Here is a 21,027-nt window from a genome sequence, read left to right on the forward strand (position 1 = left end):
ACCTCCACCAAATAAAACAAAGAACACGTTCCACCAGCATCACCATAAAATTAGCTTGGTAATAACCCTGTAATCAGCATGTCATGACAGAACAAAAGCATACAAGTAATACAAACCAGGACAAAGGATCGTAGCCATGATCCATCAGCCAACATCACAAACACAGGGGCTCAAGCAAAGCAGAAAAGCATAAGATGCCGAGGAAAAGAGAGCCCGGGCAAAAGCAAGACCCAAGGAAGAAAGAGGGATACCACCCACCATACAATCCGAGCCATCAACTAGCACCTCATGCTAGGAGATGACACTAAAAATGAGGCCTCATCCCATTACATACCAAGGCAAGCTAAAATGACCAAGACTCACCATACAGCCAACCTCCACCAAATAACACAAAGAAAAAACACCCTCAACCAGCATCACCATAAAATCAGCTTGGTAATCACTCCATAGTCATCATGTCAGGATAGAACAAAAGCATACATGCAATACAAACCAGGACAAAGGATCGTAGCCATGAACCATCAGCCAGCATCATAAACACAAGGAGGCTCAAGCAAAGCATAAAAGCAATAGATGCCGAGGAAAGGATAAATCGAAAACTTCCATAATGGAAGAGGCATGAAAAGGAGTCCAGGCAGAAGCAAGAAACAAGGGAGCAATAGGAAAACCACCCATCATACAACACAGGCCATCAGCTAGCACCTCATGCTAGGACAACAATAAAAAATAGGGTCTCATCCCACTACACACCAAGCAAGCTAATTAAGCCAAAACTCAACTATGACAGCCAACCTCCAGCAACTATCCACCATCAATAGGCATAATCATAAAATCACAACTAAATAACAACCCGGAAACTAGTTTTCTAGGACAACGACATGGCATGCATACAATACAAAACAGGACAAAGGATCGCTACCATGGGCCATCAACCAACAACACTAATCACTAGGAAGCTTAAGCTGAAAAAGGAATACAATATGCCTAGATAGTAGTTACAACCAAAGAAGCAAATCCCATTTTACACAAAGATAAAATAAAAGGAGGAAAATAAAAATATTTAGCCTTCCTTTAATAGTTGATGAACAAGGGAAATATCTCAATCTCAACAATAAACAAATCAGAGAAGTTGCCACTAACCTCCGAGCTCATCCTCCAAGAAGAAGACCCGCAAACAGCAGAAAAACCCCCGGAGAAACGAACCCAGAAATCAATACAAAGTCCCGACAACAAACATCAATCAGGGGAACCCATTTCAGTGATTCCCAGCAACCGAAAAGAACAGAGCATAGCCCCGTCGACAACATTCAAGAGTTGAAGACACCCACTGAACTGGACCCATCACCAGCAACAAAGACCAGAGAAAACGAAACCCAGCCACCGGAAAACTAGCCCAAAAATCAACAACATTCTTTGAGCAAGAACCCAGAAAATCGAGGGTTTGATTTAGCCCCAAACAGCCAGAATCAGCCTCACGAATGAGCTTCCAGCTACTGGGATAAAATACGACTCAAACCACCGCCCAGCAACCAACCGGAATCAGCCTAGCAAACAAAAAATCGACACTTTCAACCACAAACCGGCTGCTGGAAAAGAATAGCATGAACACCGTCCAGCCGCCGCGCCAACCAGAACAACCACCGGAACACCGAACTTAGACCCTTCTTCAATCTCGAGCAAAGAACCCAGAAAATCGAAGAAGGAACCAATACTCTTCGCAGCACCGTCCAGCAGCTTTGATTGATTTAGAAATCAAACCCAAAAAACCCAGAAACAACCCAGCAAGAAAAATTAAAACTTTAAGCGCATCCCGACCAAACAGTCGCCGCATCTTCAACCTTGAATGAAGGTCGAATAACAGACCTAAGATCTAAAAGCCCTTAGGGTTTGTATTTTGACATTGAAGAACAAGAAACAAGCTTCTCAATCTAACCCTTTGAAGAAGAATCCGATGAAGGCAACCACCGGGACCCTTCTTCAAAGGGCTAGAGAGAAGCTAGAGTTTCTCTCACTAGAACAAAACCCTAATGACGTGGGTTAAACTCTTAGGACACCCTCACGAGAGCACACTCGTCCTCTAGGGCGATCTAGGAGTTTAAAGGGCTTGTCTTTAGTTGCTAAAATTGACCGTGATTCCTACGAAAGTGAGTTAGTGTACATTCTTATTCTCCTTTAGTGTCTTAGCTTTGCTTGAATAATTAACTCTCCTTCTCTCGTGTTTCATTTTTATTTGCTCGAGGACGAGCAAAAGGTTAGGTTGGGGGAGTTTGATAAGTGACTTTTATGTCACTTTTAGGGTGTTTATTGAGTCGTATTCCGATTTATTTTCAAATAATTTCACCCTTTTTATCCTTTATTTCTATTATTTTCTTATTCTCGTCTTTTATCTTTTTTTTTTTTAAAGTAATTTAGTAGTTTTCAATAGTTTTTAGCTTATTTTCTTAATTTATTTAAATTATCTTATTTTCTATGTTTATATTTTAAGTTTTTAGTTCTTGTTATTTAATAAGTTCCTAGTTTCTCTCATTTTCTTATTTTATTTTCATATTTGTTTTCTTTATTTTATTTAATTTCTTTTGATTTTATTTTCAAGTTATTTTATTTTATTTTTTTTCTTTATTTTATTTTATTTTATCTCGTGGTAATACCCTCGTATTTCTGGTTGTAGGTGTTCCGGGTTTCAAAGTCATATTCGTGTTCGGGGTCCGAGGTTTGAGGCAAATGCACAATGCCAAGCTGCTGCCCTCTTGCTAGCAGCTTATCAGACACCACTCTCCCTCCTTATCCTTCACCACACCAGTCACGCACCACTAACTCCCTGCTCCCCTCAACAACACCAACTGCAACAACAACAAACACACCACCTCCAATCACCTTCCCCTGCTTCCTCACGCAAACCCCAACACCTCCAACCACCACGCAACTCCCCTGTTTCTACCAGCCGCCACTAATCTCCGCACCTCCAACCACCTGCCACGCACTTTAACCAATCTCAGCCTTCATAGCCACCATTAACCCCTACTCCAGTTCATCTTCTCACCTTCACGCAAAAACAACCACTGAAACCACCATCAATCATCAAACCACCTCACGCATTCCCACACCTCCAATCACCATCCACCGCATCTCACACCCCAAAATTCGCACCTTTCTCACCCGATACACCACCACACAGCGCCAACAACAAAAGCAGCCAGCAAACCGCAAATTCACCTCAAATCAGCCCCAATTCAGAGCAAATATTAAATCAATCGAGTTCGGGCAAACCCATTGAAGAGTTCGGTCGAAGTAAAAGGGCGAAAACAATCAGAATCATTCGAACTTTTCTGATTTTTAGAGGTGTGGTCGAACACACCCATGGTTCGATCGAACCAGCCCATAGTTCGGCCGCACCTACTTTCGGTCCGATCAACCACCTCACGAGCTTCGCGCATGATATTTTATAAGATCGATTTGATGATGATTGAAGGTGAAGCTTTCCAGCCATTGATTAATTGCGATGATGATTATGCGTGGTGAGGGTTTTCAGCAGAGCAGCCACGAAAGGAAGAAGAGGATGAGCTGATGGGGGGATTTGTTGGTTTTATTAATTTCATTTTCTTTTATTTTTATTTTCTTTTATTTTTCTTTTCTTTTCTTAATCCTTTTTATTTCTTTCCCTTTTCTTATTTCTTTCTTTATTTTATTTTTCCCCTTTTATTTTTCCTATTTTTCCTAAGTTGTTTAAATACCCCTTTTTTGGGGGAAAAATCATCTATTGTTCTAATTTCTTAATTAGTTTTAGGAGAGCTTCTCTCTCTTAGGGTTAGATTAGATAATTTTTAGTGAGAGAAAATAGATGATGGCTCAATTTTCTTCCAAGATTCAATTTTGCTGAAGTTTAATAAAGTTTCAATCAAGCAAGAATTCAAGTTTCCATTTTTCATTAATCCTTTCTTTAGTAATCTCTTCTCCTTTCCTTTAGTTTTATTTATTTGCTTTATTGTTGTTTATTCTTGTTAATCTTATTAGTTCATCTAGTTGTTATTGATTTCATTAATTTTAATTATGTTTTGTTTTGAGTTTCTTAAGTTTATTTCTAGTTTTGATATTGTGTGTAATCTCCCTTCTCTATGCTAAACTTTTGGCTAGGGGAAGGGGGTGGAAGATATGATTTGATATTTGGATGAATGATGATAGTTGGATTGAACTTATACAATATATTGATGAAAGACATGATTTTTATTAGCTTAGGATTATTGTTGCACCCTATTTGATGTTTTCTAATTTAAATGCATGAAAGTGATTTGAACTAGATTAGGATCACCTCTATTTTAATGATTGCATGAGAATGAGTTATTAAAGTGGAGTTTTTATGGATTGTGCTTCTTTATTCTCTTGATTTGATTGTAACTAATAGGATGCATGAGAATGATCCTTATTAGTGTAGACCTCTTTCATTGATTTGCCTAGACTATTACATGAGAATGAATTGTTTTGGTGGAACCTTGTGTTCTTTGGCATATGTTTCATGATAATCACCATTATTCTCCTCTTTCTAATCATATTGAACACCCCCGTATCCCTAGCGTCATTTTATATTGATTTTAATCATCATTTTCTTGCTTACTTGTAGAATTAGTGTTCTACTCAACAAAACCAACAAAAACAATCCCCTTTTCACTCTTGCATTAGTGACATTTGATGTTGAATTAGCGTGCTTCCCTAGTGGTTCGACCCTTTACTTGCCACTAACTACTTTAGGGTAGGTTTAGGTATTATAAATGATTAATTTGGTTAGGGTGGTAGCTTAACGACCTATTTACCCTCGATCATGCCTCAAATCATTGGTGTACCTTGTGTTTAGTTCGGCAATTGATTTTTTTTCCTTTTTTTTTGGCGAATGACATAATCGAATGCAAAGAAAAGAAATGTTTATTGATGGAACATGGCATATAGACATAAGGATAAGGAGAACCTATATATACTAGACTTATTAGGGGAAAAGGGTTGAACGAAAGAAAAAAAAAAGAATGAAATCTTATATGGGAACTTGTCTTTTGCTTCGTCTTCATGGTTGCTTATGCATTATTTTTTACTGCCAAGAGGAACAAGAATTTTGTTATTGCTGATGCTTTGATTGGAAGAAAAGAAGGAAGGAATGACGTTCTCCTTATTCTTCCAACTATTGCCTAGTTATTTTAGACTCAAGTACTATTTAAGGAAGAACTCACTTAATGCATTCACTCAATACTTGTATTGAAAAGGAAGAGTGTATGAAACGATTTTGAAAACTGATGGAAAATACTCCACTCATTCCTATTACGACAGAAAACGATGCATGCATGGTCCTAGTATACGATCATAAACATTATAGTGCATTACTCGAAGACAAAGTGTGTGCAATGACTCAACATATGTGATTAGGTGAGTTTATTAAGATTCATGGTATGATCGCATGGCTAGATTTGAGGACGTTGTGAAAAACATAGGATCCAATGACCAAATTGCAAGGAAGACTAAAAGACAAACTAACTTGATTCATTTTGTCCAATTTTAATGTTTATTCTATTTACTAGGTGAAAACGGTCCATTGGCAATCATTAGTCATAAATAAGATAAACCACAATCAAAGACAAAGAACACATGTTAAGATTAGCACAAAAAATCAATCACAAGAAACTAGGAAGAGGACTAGAATTCTAGAAGACTTATGACTTATGGGTATAAGAAAAAAAAAATCTATAATCCTATGTTATACGAGTTGACACAGATTAAAGGAATTAGCTAAGACTAGCTTGACTAGAAAAGATATAATGAAAAATTAAAAAATGAAAAAAAAAAGAAGAAAGTTGACGCTAAAAAGACACCTAAACTGGACATGCTGTAGTATATCGGTTATAACTTTTGATTGTGACTTTGATTGGGATGAAACCAACTCCAAATGAACGATAAAACTCGGGGCTACACATCCATAGGTTTTATGACACGTAACTCTTTCTAGAACTCTAGATATGACCAAAACAAGTTGACTCTTGTGCAGTATACGGGAATTAAAATCCGGGTGACTCAAAAAATAAAAAAAAAAATCTATGGCTCGACTCTAATAATAATAAAAAAAAAGGTTTGATAAGAGAAAAAAAAATAATTAAAAAAAGTCAATAAAAAAATGCACATATAAGCATATCGTCACGCATGATGCAATGAAAACCGCAACCTAAAGTCAAGTTCTATGTTCGGCTATAGTCAAGCTTTTGAGTGTCAAAGGGTACCATGGTTAAGACTTTGGACGCGTTAGCAAGGTAGCCTCCCTTGAGGGTGTATGCCAACGCGCGGCTCTGCGAGTTTGTGATGAAATCGAACTCGACTCCATGGTTGGGGCGGATTTAAAAACTCGGATGAACCCTTATTGCCATGAGCGTTTTCGGGTTGATAGAGCATAAATCCCCCGGGCTAGCCACATACGTAGAACACATACTATTGTGGAAAAATAGGTAACCTAAAAAAATCATATGCATATGTGACAATGCCAATTAAATCGCAGGAATACAATTCAAGAATCTTTTAAGTCTCATCCACTCATCTTAATTAAATACCGATCACTCAAATCGATAAATAACCAAGAATCCTCCCCAGTGGAGTCCCTAAATTGTAGGCGTCGCGCGAAGTGCGCCTACGTTAAAGCATGTTGTGAATATGCTTGGCACTCATAGGAAGTGGGAATTGACATAATACAATTAGGGACAATAATTAGGGACAAAGAAAAGTGGGGAGCCGCCAACAAGTTTTTAAGGAACTTGTATACTGTTCACGAATCATAAAAGGCAACCACGAATAAAGGGACAACGATAGGCAACAACGATTGACCCGTGAAGGTTACACCACATTTATAATCCATGAGATTACTAACCCCATATGGTTCGGAACCACGAAAGGAGGATCGGGGATGATGGTACGAAGTGAATCAAGGAGTCACATTCGCCCGTATTGGCCTCTACTCGATTCTTATAGTAGAAAGTGATTCCTGCGATCTCAAAGGCATACAAATAAAATATTTAATTTGCTCCAAACTATTATTAAGATAAATTTGTTTATTATTAATGCAACACCTTATTCTAAAATATTTGTGATCACTTGAATTAAATAACAAGATTAAAAAGGATCCTAAATAGGTTGTCCAAATTATCATATTAGACGTGATTTTCAATTATATATTCTCTTTAAACATGCAAAATGGTGATCATAAAAAATATAACAGAATTATCATTAATATTGGAAGCAATTTAATAATAATAACTTTAGTCAAATCAAATATAAATAAACCTTATCATGATACTAACAATATTAAAATAAAATAAGAGTAATTAAATTAATTAATTACTCACATTCCGCGCGTTCCTTGAATTGCTACATCATGAATAAACTGTTAGTAACTTCAATAAAAGATATAAATCAAATGAAAAGTAGAGGTGATTTGTTCCAAATGCTCAGTTAATTATACCTTTCACGCCTTGGTTTAATTTAGAACTTTAGGTATTGTATGGACTCCTTGGAGCGCTTAGGGGAAGTATTATAAGAGAATAGGATGGCCAGTGTTTAGGCTAAAGAGGGAGAAAAGAATGATTTTATGATCAAGCTTGTTGATGATTGGAAAATGGTTGATATGACCTCTATTTATAGAGAAAAAAAAGAAGGGTCGAAGAATTAAGATAAGATCCGAATTAAATCGTAATAAAAATTCTATAAACAGCAGTTTTTGCGGTTTTTGTTTTTATCATATCTTTTGATCCAGAAAGCGGAATAAGATAAATAATATGTATTTGGAAATCTCTTGACGTCTAATTTCTATCCCAAATGGAATCAGATTAAGATATTTAGTAGAATAAAAGATATGGCCGAAATAGTGAGACGATGTCAATTTTTAATAGAATTTGATATTTCATTCATATCTTTTCCGTTATCGCTCGGAATTGATATTATAATATATCATTGGAAAGATAATTTCAAGGGCTATCCAACCATATAAAATTTGGATAAAAAATATGAGGCACGAAAATAATATCTATCTTTCTTTGAATGCCTTTCAATTGAATAAAATTAGGACTTTAAAAAAAAGGAGTTTTATTCAATTTCAAACTCTTTAATCTTATCTTTTCAAAAACGATAATTAGGATCTTATAGAAACTAATAGAAGTTTCTAATTAATCCTAATTGGTTTAGGAATTGGATTAAATCATTTGGACCCTCCACTTGATCATTGGGTCGTAGATAAGGTGGGCTTAAGTTCATTTTGGACTCAGTTTAATATGTTGGCCATAACTTATTCGTTATAACTCGGATTTGGGCTTATAATATATCGTTGGAAAGCTCTTTTAAAGCCCCATCAAACTATTTAATCATTTTACCCATATTATTTACCAAAATAAACTGGATTAAACGTTTTTATAAAAAGGACATGAAATGAATGATTTTAAAGGACAAGAAATGAATTATTTTGGGTTAAAAGGCACAAAAAGAGGAAAATAAGTTATGGTTTGGGGAAATGGGCTAGAAGTTGGGTTGGTTTATGAAATGGAAATATGGATTTAAGCACTCCAAGATTAAATACTCAACCCGACCAATAATGGCGGTGAAATGTTGTTCATCATCGAGTTTGGTTTTGGGGAGACATTTTTAGGTGTCTACATAGGCGATGAGAGTACTCTCAGCGGCTTATTTCCTCTCAGCACCGGTCTTAGACTCAGCCAAAGACCTATGACTATCTCCCTTCATCTTCAAATAAAACACCTTAGAATCACCATTACTAGCAGCAAGAACAAGCTACCAAAAAAATATCGTCACAAATATCAGATAACTCCTTCTCAATGCGAGATCTGTAATCACGATTAACAAAGACAAGAAAAATCATTGGACTCGGGAAAAATGGTAACCAAAAAATACGATTGAAGAAAAGAATATACGAATTTATCAGAAAAAAGCATATTAATTTACAAGGAAGACAATTAACAATAAAATTTCACATTAATTTCACCCGGGTAATGAGAAGGAAACGAAGAAGCGGATCTCTCTAATTTGGCTTGAAATTATCGAACTCCATAGAACCGTCATTTTTACCATCTTTGTTATCACAATCAATACTACTCCAGTCCTCATAATTCAATAAATCAACTTACATCTTCAAGATCCAACAAAATTTATAAAAAATTGAAAAAAACTTCAAAAATCCCCAAATAATGTAAGCTAAAAACACTATAATTCAAAAAGATAACTAAAAATATCATACCTCAGAGAAGAAGAAAAGAAATTATTCTCGTCGTTATTCCGGATCTCTAAAATAATCGCACAAAACTGAACAAAATTGCTTAAAATTCCTTAGCAAACCGAAGGAAGGAGATTGAGTGAGGAGAGAGAGCGAGAAAGAGAGAACTGAAATGAGAGAGAAAGTAAAATTTTGACAGCTATTATTGAAACCCTAATAGTCCAATGTAATGGGCTTACTCCTTTTAGACAAGTCTATTTGTATCGGGCAATTTTTTGCCGGATACAATTAAATGATTATTCATAACGGGCTTTATTTTCCTGTTACGAGTAATGTATATTCGTAAGGGACATTATTTTGTCCGTTACGAATAATAACTATTTGTAATAATAAAATATATTGCCCGTTACGAATAATCTTTTCGTAACGGATTTTTCTATGCCCGTTACAAATGAGGTGTTACAAATGAAGTTTTTCTCACTATTGAGCTTTGATTAAAGGTTTCAAGAAAAGGACTAGTGAAAGCCTCTATGAAGCATGGGAGAGATACAAAGATTATTAACGCAAGTGTCCTCATCATGGAATCCCAACTTACCTAATCATTCAAATTATTTATGGTGGTTTGAATCCTCAAGGGAGGTCAACTCTTGATGCTGGAGCTGGAGGCCCAATCATGAACAAGACCGAGGAAGAGGTTGTTGTTATTATTCAGGATGTAGTTAGACACTACATGGAATGGCAAGATGGTAAGAAAGAGACAATAACCAAGAGTAGCACTATGGGATGCTCAATTGATCAACTCAATGCTATCAATAATTTGTCCACGCAAATTTCAGATTTAGGGAAAGTGGTAGTATCTATCAAAGTTAAGCTCGAGAGTGCAACTTTACAAGCACCAATTCTTACCTCCCAAATTAAAGGGAGGGGTACATCTCCTTACCCTAACACTTTTCCTTCTTCTTGTTGTATGATAGTGAATGTTGGTTTCGTGATCTATGTGGAATGAATTATCATGATGCTTCTTTTTTCCCCAATGTTTCTTGTGATAGAAATGATGAATATGATGGAAATGGGAGTGAGCATGTGAATTATGTTGCTAATAATGATTTTTGACCTAGATTTGATTCTCATGGGAATGTTGGGAATAGGAATTATTGTAACCATGGGAACTATGATAATTATAACCAAACTACTGGTTATGGGAACCAAAGAACCCAAGGGTTTCGTGGTAAATATAACAACCATGGTTATAATGGTCAAAGTCATGGCCAAGGTTATGGGGATCATAACCAAGGTTATGGAAACCATAATCAAAATCATGAACAAAATCAAGGTAGGGATGATGAGTGTCATTTATGGCACTCATAGGATAGTTTTTTTAGGATATTTTCACTATGCTTTTCATGCTTTTCTTTTACCATTTTGATAATTTCTTCTCTAGTTCTCTATTACTTCTTCTCTCGTGTTTTACTTTCCTTTATGTGCTTTTCTTCGTGTTTTCCTTTTATATTGCTCTTTTTCTTTTCTATTTGTGCCATTTAATCCGGAGATCGAATTTGTGCCATTTAATCCGGAATTTCCCAAGAATTCATCCGGGGAATGACATTGGTGCTTTGTTATAGTTGTTGAGTCTATTTCATTCTAAAAAAACAAAATAATTTTCCTCTTTAAGGCTACACTTGTAGCCGTGCTACTAAACATTTCCTTTGAGTTGTATGCATAGAGCATGTGGTCATTCACTTGTGCCATTTAATCCAGAGATCGAGAGGACTATTACAAAATTAAGGGTTGCTAGGCGATCTTTTAGCTCTAGCATTTCAAGTGAAGAAGAACCGATTCAAGAGGAACAAGCAATAATGGGAGAGACTCCGAGAATGGCATTGAAAGAATTGGGGATTCCTGGTGCATATAGATTTGAGAGTGGAATTGTTTCACCTACAACACCGGCAAATGATTTTGAAATTAGGCGGGCTATGATCACTTGGATAGAATGGCGACAATTTAGTGGAGCCAAGCATGAGAGCCCGCTAAATCATCTCAAGGAGTTTAAAAAAATATTGCAATACTATCAAGGTGAACGGACTTTCCCAAGAATTCATCCGCCTCAAGCTCTTTCCCTTTCCTCTCATTGGGCGTGCTTTGGAATGGCTGGACAACGAGGTTAAGCCGAATTCTCTAACGACATGGGACGAGGTTACAAAGGAATTTCTAACTCGTTTCTATCCACAAAAGAAAACGGCAGAGGCAAGAGCTTTGATTCCAGCCTTCAAACAAAAGCCAATAGAGAGACTCTATGAAGCATGGGAGAGATATAAGGAGTATCAAAGGGGGTGTCCTCACCACGGGATTCCAACCTATCAAATTATTCAAAATTTCTCTCTTTGGTTTCTCTTGTAGGTGCCTAAAGACTTAGCTTTACAAATGATTCAAGAGGAGCAAAAAGAGCTAAGGAAAGGAGTTTCAAGTCTCATGGAGAGGGCTTGGAGACGGCTCGGAGAGGGCTCTCCTCATTTTCTCATCACAGCGGGCGCGGGATCTATGGGTCGCGAGGGCGGGTTTTGGTGCACATTTTGGTGATTTTTTGGCAGGAACTCTCCGCGCTCTATCCGCAGTCTACCCACGGGCGCGAAGATTTTGGAGAGGGCGCTACGGATCAGAGAGACCGCGACCCTTTGCTTCTCTTGGAACAAGGCATTTTGCCGCGCACAAAGCCGCAAGCGCGGGTGGCGATGTCGCGGGCTCAGGCTACAGTACCCGCGGGCGCGGGTTTTTCCTTGACTGCCCGTGGAGGTAGTTATGGGTTCCGTACCCATTTCTGCGCGCCTACAGAGTCTTCAAGGAGAGGGCGCGACCGATTAGCTTTTCTTCTTTGCCTATATATACTCTTGTAAATCCTTTTGAAGAAAAAACTTTGAGACAACATTTCATTTGCTTAGTTTTTAGAGAGAGAAAATAGAGAGAAGTTAGAGAGAAAGTAGAAATTGTAATCTTTGGATTTGAATTGTAATTCAACATTGTTTCTTCAATCAAATTTTTTATTCTTCTTCATATCAATCAAAGTTAGTATGATTTCTTTCCTTTGAAATTACTTCAATTGCAATTTACTTTAATGCTTGAATTTTCGATTTAGATTTGAGAATTTGTTGAATGATTATATTTCCTTTTGATTTAGCTTGAAATGAATGTGTTTGTGATTGAATTTATTTTAGCCTTAGAATTCACCATGATTAGTGAGTAGATTAGTTGCTAGGTAGAAGGGGAAGCATGCATGATTGATGATTATTGTTAATTGATGATCCTTGATTGACTTATTGTTGCAATTAAATTGGTTGACATAGTTGTCCATGTGGTTAATTAGACTAGGAGTGATCAACCTATAAGGTTAATCTAGATTGCATTGCAATTTCCAATGACATGAACAATTGATTTGGGAATTGATTGATTTTTTTGAATTTGATCGTGATTCTCCTTGGTAATCATTCATAGTGAACCCTAGTTTTGTTTATAAGAGATAACCTTTGAATTCCTTTGATTGCAACTAACGTTTGTCCTATGCAATGTATGAACCAATTAGGTGATCTATCAATTAGCATGATTGTTAAGCTTGCATGTGGAACCTATATCCCTTGTGTTTAGCAATTTGATTGAATTCATGATTCTTGTTATCATAGTTACCATACTCAACCATTAACAATTCTTCAATTTAGCTTAACGTTAGACTATAACATGGCATTGATTCATTCCTTTGGGTTCGACCCTTAGCTTGCCTCTATACTCGTTTAAGGTTCGTTAAGCGTTTATAAATTAGTTTGACTTAGGGAGAATTAGATGATGACCTAGTTCCAACCCTTGTCAAAATGGCGTCGTTGCCGGGGAATAACATTGGTTCTTTGTTTTAGTTGTTGAGTCTATTTCATTCTAAAAAAACAAAATGATTTTCCTCTTTAAGGCTACACTTGTAGCCGTGCTACTAAACATTTCCTTTGAGTTGTATGCATAGAGCACGTGGTCATTCACTTGTGCCATTTAATCCGGAGATCGAGAGGACTATTACAAAATTAAGGGTTGCTAGGCGATCTTTTAGCTCTAGCATTTCAAGTGAAGAAGAACCGCAACAAGAGGAACAAGCAATAATGGGAGAGACTCCGAGAATGGCATTGAAAGAATTGGGAATTCCCGATGCATATAGATTTGAGAGTGGAATTGTTCCACCTACAACACTGGCAAATGATTTTGAAATTAGGCTGGCTATGATCACTTGGATAGAATGGAGACAATTTAGTGGAGCCAAGCATGAGAGCCCGCTAAATCATCTCAAGGAGTTTAAAAAAATATTGCAATACTATCAAGGTGAACGGACTTTCCCAAGAATTCATCCACCTCAAGCTCTTTCCCTTTCTCTCATTGGGCGTGCTTTGGAATGGCTGGACAACGAGGTTAAGCCGAATTCTCTAACGACATGGGACGAGGTTACAAAGGAATTTCTAACTCGTTTCTATCCACAAAAGAAAACGGCAGAGGCAAGAGCTTTGATTCAAGCCTTCAAACAAAAGCCAAGTGAGAGACTCTATGAAGCATGGGAGAGATATAAGGAGTATCAAAGGGGGTGTCCTCACCACGGGATTCCAACCTATCAAATTATTTAAATTTTCTATGGTGGCCTAAGTCCCCAAGGCAAGTCATGCCTAGATGGAGGAGTTGGAGGTCTCATCATGAATAGGACGGAAGAAGAAGTGGTGGACATCATTGAGGATGTTGTGAAGTATTATAGAGATTGGCAAGATGGTGAGAGAGAATCAACTACCAAGAGTAGCTCTTCGGTGTACTCGGTTTATCATTTGAATGCAATTAACAATCTCTCTTCACAAATGGAAAACTTGCGGAAGGAAGTAAGTGCAATTATGGAAAAAATGGAGAATTCTTCTTCCCTAGCTCCAAGTCTTCCCTCCCAATTTAAGGGGAGAGGTACTCCTTCTAAATCTCATCCCCCTCTTTATTCTAGTAACATGCCTAGTGGTTGTTTGTTTTGTGATGTGTGTTGTTCATATGATCATAATTCTAGTAATTGCCCTCATGCTTTTCTGGAGAGTAATGATGATCTTGACAATTATGAGAGTGAACATGTGAACTTTGTATCGAACAATAATAATGTGCAAAAGTTTGATAACCAAAGGGGTCAGTGGAATAGGAATTACCAAAACCATGGTAATTTTGACAATTATAACCAAGGTGGTGGGTATAGGAACCAAGGTTCTCGAGAGAACTATAACAATCAAGGTTATAGTCGCCAAAATCAAAAACAAAATCATGGTAATCAAAACCAAGGTTATGGAAATCATAATTAAGGTTGTGGTAACCATAAGCAAGGTTATGTTCACAATCAAAATAGGGGTAATTAGAACAATCAAGGGAGAGGCAATTTTTAAAATAATGCTCAAAGAGGCCCTCCACCCGGATTTGCTCCAAAGACTGAAGTTGATAATTCCTATTCACAATCCTCTTCTTCTAGGACTAATTTGGTGGAAATCAGTTAAAATCAAACAAAGTTGTTGAGCACTTACATGGCCGTAAATGACAAAAAATTCAATGAAGTGATGACTCATAATAAGATGCTTGAAAACCAAATTTCTCAACTTGCTAATGCTTTGAAAGATCATGCTAGTCCTTCTTCTCTACCTTCCCAAGGCTTAGATTCCAAGAGACCCGTGAATGCTATTGTTAAAAGGAGTGGTAAGGTTCTTGAGGAGAATTTGCCTAGGAAGAGTGGAACTAAGGAGGTCTTGATAGAGGATGAGAGAAATGGTGCATATTTGAGTGAGGTTGTGATTGAGACACCAAGAGAGGTGAGAGTGGAGAAAGAGATTGTGAAACCCAAGCTTCCATATCCACAAAAATTCATGAGACATAAGTTGGATGAACAATTTGGAAGATTTATTGAAATGCTTAAGCAACTTCATCTTTCTCTACCTTTTACCGAAGTTGTTACACAAATGCCCAACTATGCAAAATTTCTCAAAGACATTTTGAGTGTTAGGAATTCTTTGTATGTGGTGGAGACGGTCAACTTGACCGAGAATTGTAGTGCAGTTATAATGAACAAGATGCCACCCAAGTTGAAAGATCCCAGAAACGTCTCTATCCCTTGTGCCATTAACAAGATCCAAATTGGTAATGCCTTATGTGACTTAGGAACTAGTGTTATCTTAATGCCATATTCGATTTATCAAAGACTTGAGTTAGGGGAACTTATGCCTTCTTAGATTACCTTGCGATTGGCCGATAGGTCAATTAAGATTACCAAGGGGAAGGTTGAGGATGTTTCTTTGAGGGTAAGGAAAATTGTAATTCTAGTAGATTTTGTGGTGCTTGAAATGGATGAAGATGCTACCATTCCCATTATTCCTGGTAGACCTTTTCTTGCTAACTCGGGTGCTATGATTAATGTTAAGAGAGCAAAAATTTCACTCAAGTAAGGAGAAGAGGTTATTGAATTTGACTTGAATGAAAGCATGAAATATCCATGTTCTTCTCTAGAAAATTACATGTTGATCAATTCTCTTGATCTTGTTGTATCTTCCATGCATGAGCACTTGCTCCTTCCTAATGATCCTCTTGAGAATGTCTTGTTAAATAAGGATAAGACAGGTGCTCCTATCAAGGAAGTGAGAATGTTTGAGGATTTGCTTAATGGATGCATTGAGGAATTGGATTAGCATATATGCATGAATATCTCAAGCCAAGAAACTTTGCAAGCCGCCACTTCAAAGGAAGATGAAGGTGTATCAATTGTTGAGTTCAAACCTTTTCCATCACACCTTAGCATCAAGGGATCAAGATGGAGCGGTCCTAATTCGGCCAAGAGTGGTTTTCCAAATGTCTTTGTAAAAGTCTCAACGAAAGACTTTCTTTCTCCGTTCAAGGCTAAAGGCAATCGTCTAATGAAGTATTTTGACGATGCTTTTGTTGGTTTTGTTGACTCATTATTTCTCCGCCAATCACCTTAATTGGTGGAGGACGTCGAGCTAACGACGTTAACCAAAAGCGCTTCCCGAGAGGCAACCCGTTTTCTAACCTTTTACTTTGATCTAATACTTCTCTTTGTTTCCTCCTTTGAGAACTTTTATTATTTCTCTCTATTTTTTTTTTGTTCTTTTGATCCTACGTACCATGGGAATTAAATCGGAGAAAGTTTCCAACAATTTTAGTGCTAGATCAAGACTTCGTGAGGTTTGGTTATGCTAAGAGGAAAGGCTTCGTTGAGGTTATATATTCTCGTGTTTGCATTTCCATCGATTTTTATTCATGTTCAAACATATTTTAGATTGTTTCTAATGAAAATTTTGAGTCCTTGATCATGAAATTTGGTAGGGACGGTGAGAATGCAAACACGAAAGCATTATTAGGGGGTGTTTCTGTTTTTAGAGCCTTCCCGAGATGTATGTGGTGCGCACGCACCAAGCTGCGCGCACACACACCACAAAGATCACCCGCGGGCGTGGATGCCTGCGCACCAAAAATGCCATAATCTGACCAGGAACTTCCCGTGGGCTGAGCGCGGGCTTTTTTCCGCGGACGCGGCCCTCTATTGCGCGCACGCACCTGCTGGCAGCCCCTATAACCCCCAAAGGCACCATCTCTTTCAATTCTCTCATTTTTTCCCTCCTAAAACCCTATACCCTCTCGAGCAATACCAAACCTACTTCACCTCTTTTGCTATCATTTAAACATCTATTTCAATTTCCAAAATCAGGTTTTAAAATCTAAAACCCAAAAAATTCAGATTTCTTTCCCCAATTCAAGCAAAAAAATTGGGACTTTTTCAAAATTTTAAAGTTTTGTGTTGAGGTTTGGAGTTTGTTTTTGGGAGTTTTATTTGTACTTACATCTTCATTTTGAGCATTTTCCAAGCATTTCAAGGCTTCATTGAGGCATGGTTTATTATTGTATATTCATCATTTTCCTCTTTGATTTTAGCTTGAACATCTATGCTTTCATGGTGAAACTCTATGGTTACTTCTTTTCACTTGGAATTTATGTTGAATGATATCGTTGGATGTTGAATTGAAGTTTCCTCATGATAAATGTGTTAACTTTGATTGAATTCTTGAATAATAATTGTTGGTTATTGTAGGGAATAATTTCAAGCCTTTAAAATCCCACTAGCTTGAACCCCACTATGATCATACACTAAAGTACGGTGGCGTCCAAAAGGGAAGAAGATAGAGCAAAAGAGAGGCCAACAAGTTTTTAAGAAACTTGTAAACCATTCACGAGGTGAAGGTTACACCCCTTAACGATCCAAGAGATCATCAACTACATAAGGTCATGAACCAAATAAGGGTTAGGGGATGATGGTACAAATCCAACCTAAAAGAGATTGAACCTGCCCTAATAATAGGCCTATACTTTATTCTGCTCGTATTCATGTGCGCTTTCTGATTAACATGCAATCAATAGGATTAACCCTAAACCTTTTTAATCTATGTTAGTTGAATTTAATGCACAAATAAACTATTATTGGCGATCACTTGAATTATAATCACAATTAACCTAATAAGATTATTAATTATCTTATTAAGCGTGGTTGCAAGTACCAATTCCCTTTAACATGCATAAAAGGTGATCAAGCAATAAATAATAAAATAATAATGAAATAATAATATGTACATATCAAGCAACATAATCAATAATCATCATCATTAATAACAATAATATCAATCATAAATCATAATCAAAATCATGTTAAAGCAAAGCAAGATCCTAGGCATGATACTAACAAGATTAATAACAAACCCAAGCACGTCACTAAACAATAAAAATTAAACCTCTAGCCCTAACATGATACTAACAATCATAAATATTAGGAAGAGAATAAAAGGCATCATAGCAATCATATTTAATATTAAAAATACCCTAGACATGATACTAGGAATATCATAATAACAATATAAACATGATATCTACATCATAAATCAATTAATCAATTAAAGTACTTACTTGGATGCCTCGTACCTCTTTTTAATAACAAAATACACACGTTAGTAACTTTAAGGAAAATAATAAACAAAACAATTAAATTAAATAATTAAAAGAGAGATTTGGGACCAAACCCTAAGAAATTAAAACCTTTCACGTCTTGGGCGAAGGAAACTTCGAATATCGCTAGGTGTATCAAGATCTTGTGAATGCGGAATTATTTATTTGAAAGAGAATTTAAGAAAAGAAGAATTATAGAGATGAATGAGAATAAAGAGAATTGGTGATTCTTGATGATCTTGGTCGTTGATGAATGAAAACGAAGTTTTTGATACGATATTTATAGAGAAAATCATCCAAAAAAGATAATTTATCAAAACAGAGTCTGAAGACCAAAGAAACACCTTGGCGCTAGCCCTGGCTCATTGGCGCCAGGACTAGTGGCTAGCGCCAGGCGCCAATTCTGGCGCCTGGCGCTAATCCTGATTCCAGGCGCCAAGGCCTGGGGTTGGACGCCAAACCGGATTTTAACGCGTTTTCGAAAATCTGATAATTTTACCGTACTGGAAGATAAAATAATATAATTTCAATCGAAAATGCTATTTGATCTGATTAAAACTCTGAAGAGTCCTAATTGAATTAAGAATGATAAAACCTTCTAGAATGTTCTAGAAGACCAAAACCATTCCTAATTACATTAGGAATGATAAATTATATTAGGCCCTCTCTTAGATCATAGGGCCGTACTTAAAACTCAAACCGGGCCCAGTTTAGTAAATTGGCCATAAATTCCTCAATATTCATCGGAATTGGGCTTATAATATATCGTTGGAAAGGTCTTTGCAAGCCCCATCCAACTACACCATTATTGGACCCATATCATGGACCAATCAACTAGATTGACTGTTTTCTTAAAATAAAGTTTTCAAAAACAAAAAGAAAAGAAAATAAATAAAACTTTCCGCAACACTAGACCTTTCCACACTTTCGTCTCATTCGATTATGATTTGACGTGAAAGGTACTCATCACTGGGTTTGGTTTTGAGGAGACACAAATTAGTGTCTACAGAAGCCCCCACTTTGACTGAGTTTTGAGAAACGCAAGTTTCGAAAACGAAAGCCAAAGTAACGATAGGGACGGAGAATGATTCAGCGTTGTGCGATCCTAAATCAATCTTGTAACGCCGATACCTGCAAAACTAGCATTAGTTAAACAGATAAAAGAGTTAAGAAACGCGTATCTTGCACCGTCGAGCACACGTCTCTGAAAGTAACCGATTGTTGCTGCTGTACTGTTGTTGTTTTGATGACCTTCTACAAGCTAGAGAATGCCATCCCGCTTGAAAACCGCTACGCCCGTAACTGCTTCCAATTAGAAGATTGCTTCACCTGAAATTATCCTCCTCCACTATGATAATATTCCACGTCCAAGGGAATACTATCGAAGATTGCTTCTCTTGAAACAATCCTCAGTTGTTTGTGACAACTCTCCATAATCCAGGGAACGCCACCTTGCTGTTTCGATGTTCAGTCGTCTCTGAACAAAGAGCTTCTTTTTGACATGTTCACGCGCCTCTGAACAAAGAGTTTCTTTTTCCCGCTGTGATAGTCTTCGAAAAGATCACTGCTTTTTAATATTTGCTATGCCAGTACGTCGGCGCTTTGCTGCTTGTGAACCAGCATGTCGGTGCTTTTACTGTGATGACAATCCTCTTTTCTTTGGGAATAGTTGCCAACACAACTCTTGTATGATGTATGACAATCCGATTTAGGGAAAGTTGTCAATGCCTCGTAACAATCCATCCTTGGAAATGTTGCCACGATGAAGCGACAATCCGTACCTCGGACAATTTGCCAAAATCCAATCTTTGGAAAAGTTGCCAATGCTTCGTAACAATCTTTCATAAGAATTTGCTACGATCGACAATCCACATCTTTGAATATAACTCTTGAAAGCAATCCACCTTGGAAATTTGCCAACGCTATGCGACAATCCTTTTGAGAAAATATTGCCACTATTGACAATCCGCGTCTTGGAACATTTGCAAAAAAGAGTCGACCGACAATCCACTTCGGGAAAATTTGCCACTTGCTGAAATGAATGACAATCCACGTTGAGGAACTTTTGCCGAAATTTATGATGAGTAGAGACCTACGACAATCCTTTAGGAAATTTTGCTTTAGGGAAATGGGTGTATGACAATCCAATCTTGGAAAACTTGCCAGCGATCTATGAATGTATGACAATCCGAACTTGGAAAAACTTGCCAATAAAGAAGGAGCACGACAATCCACGCTTGGAAACTTTGCCAGAGATAACAATCCAATCTTGGAAAAATTGTCGTTGAAGAAGATGCACGACAATCCATTTTTGGAAATATTGTTAGTTGGGGATGACAATCAAATTTTTGGAAAACTTTGTCGTTTCATAACAATGCGTGACAATCTATATTTGAAAATATTGTCGTTTAAGTGCTTGTTTTTGAACCGATTGTAATGAGCCAATGTTTTAGGCGCTTAAGCTAAGTGAGACGATCTTTCGTCAAGTCGATCACTTATTGCAATTGTAATCAAACCGACTAATTAATCATGTCAAATTGCTTATAGGGGCTAACTGGCGTACCAAGGAACCCGAAATTGCTGCATGAGGTCGAAATCACTTTTCTAGGAGGCTTCGAGCTCTGTCGTTGCTGAGATATCTCTGGCGCCAAGAATTGGAGTAGGGTCTTCCCTGTTCTGCTGCACCTGTATTTATTTTTGACTATAGAACTTTGCCAATATTTTTAATTATCTTAGGGTTGACCTAAGGCTTA

At 37.1% G+C, this 21,027-nt stretch overlaps 3 non-coding genes across 3 annotated transcripts; all 3 read right to left on the reverse strand.

The window, feature by feature from the left end:
* Positions 1-9,711: 9,711 nt before the first annotated feature.
* Positions 9,712-9,823, reverse strand: LOC145608930 (small nucleolar RNA R71). Its single transcript, XR_014105954.1, has one exon. It is a non-coding gene; the product is annotated as a small nucleolar RNA R71 (small nucleolar RNA).
* A 1,657-nt stretch (positions 9,824-11,480) lies between these two features.
* Positions 11,481-11,586, reverse strand: LOC145607402 (small nucleolar RNA R71). Its single transcript, XR_014105555.1, has one exon. It is a non-coding gene; the product is annotated as a small nucleolar RNA R71 (small nucleolar RNA).
* A 2,170-nt stretch (positions 11,587-13,756) lies between these two features.
* LOC145607568 (small nucleolar RNA R71) lies at positions 13,757-13,862 on the reverse strand. The gene has a single exon (XR_014105585.1). It is a non-coding gene; the product is annotated as a small nucleolar RNA R71 (small nucleolar RNA).
* Positions 13,863-21,027: the final 7,165 nt, after the last annotated feature.

The sequence above is a fragment of the Chenopodium album genome, chromosome 2 (genome assembly GCF_948465745.1).
Source record: "Chenopodium album chromosome 2, dcCheAlbu1.1, whole genome shotgun sequence".
In the NCBI taxonomy this organism is placed as follows: domain Eukaryota; kingdom Viridiplantae; phylum Streptophyta; class Magnoliopsida; order Caryophyllales; family Amaranthaceae; genus Chenopodium; species Chenopodium album.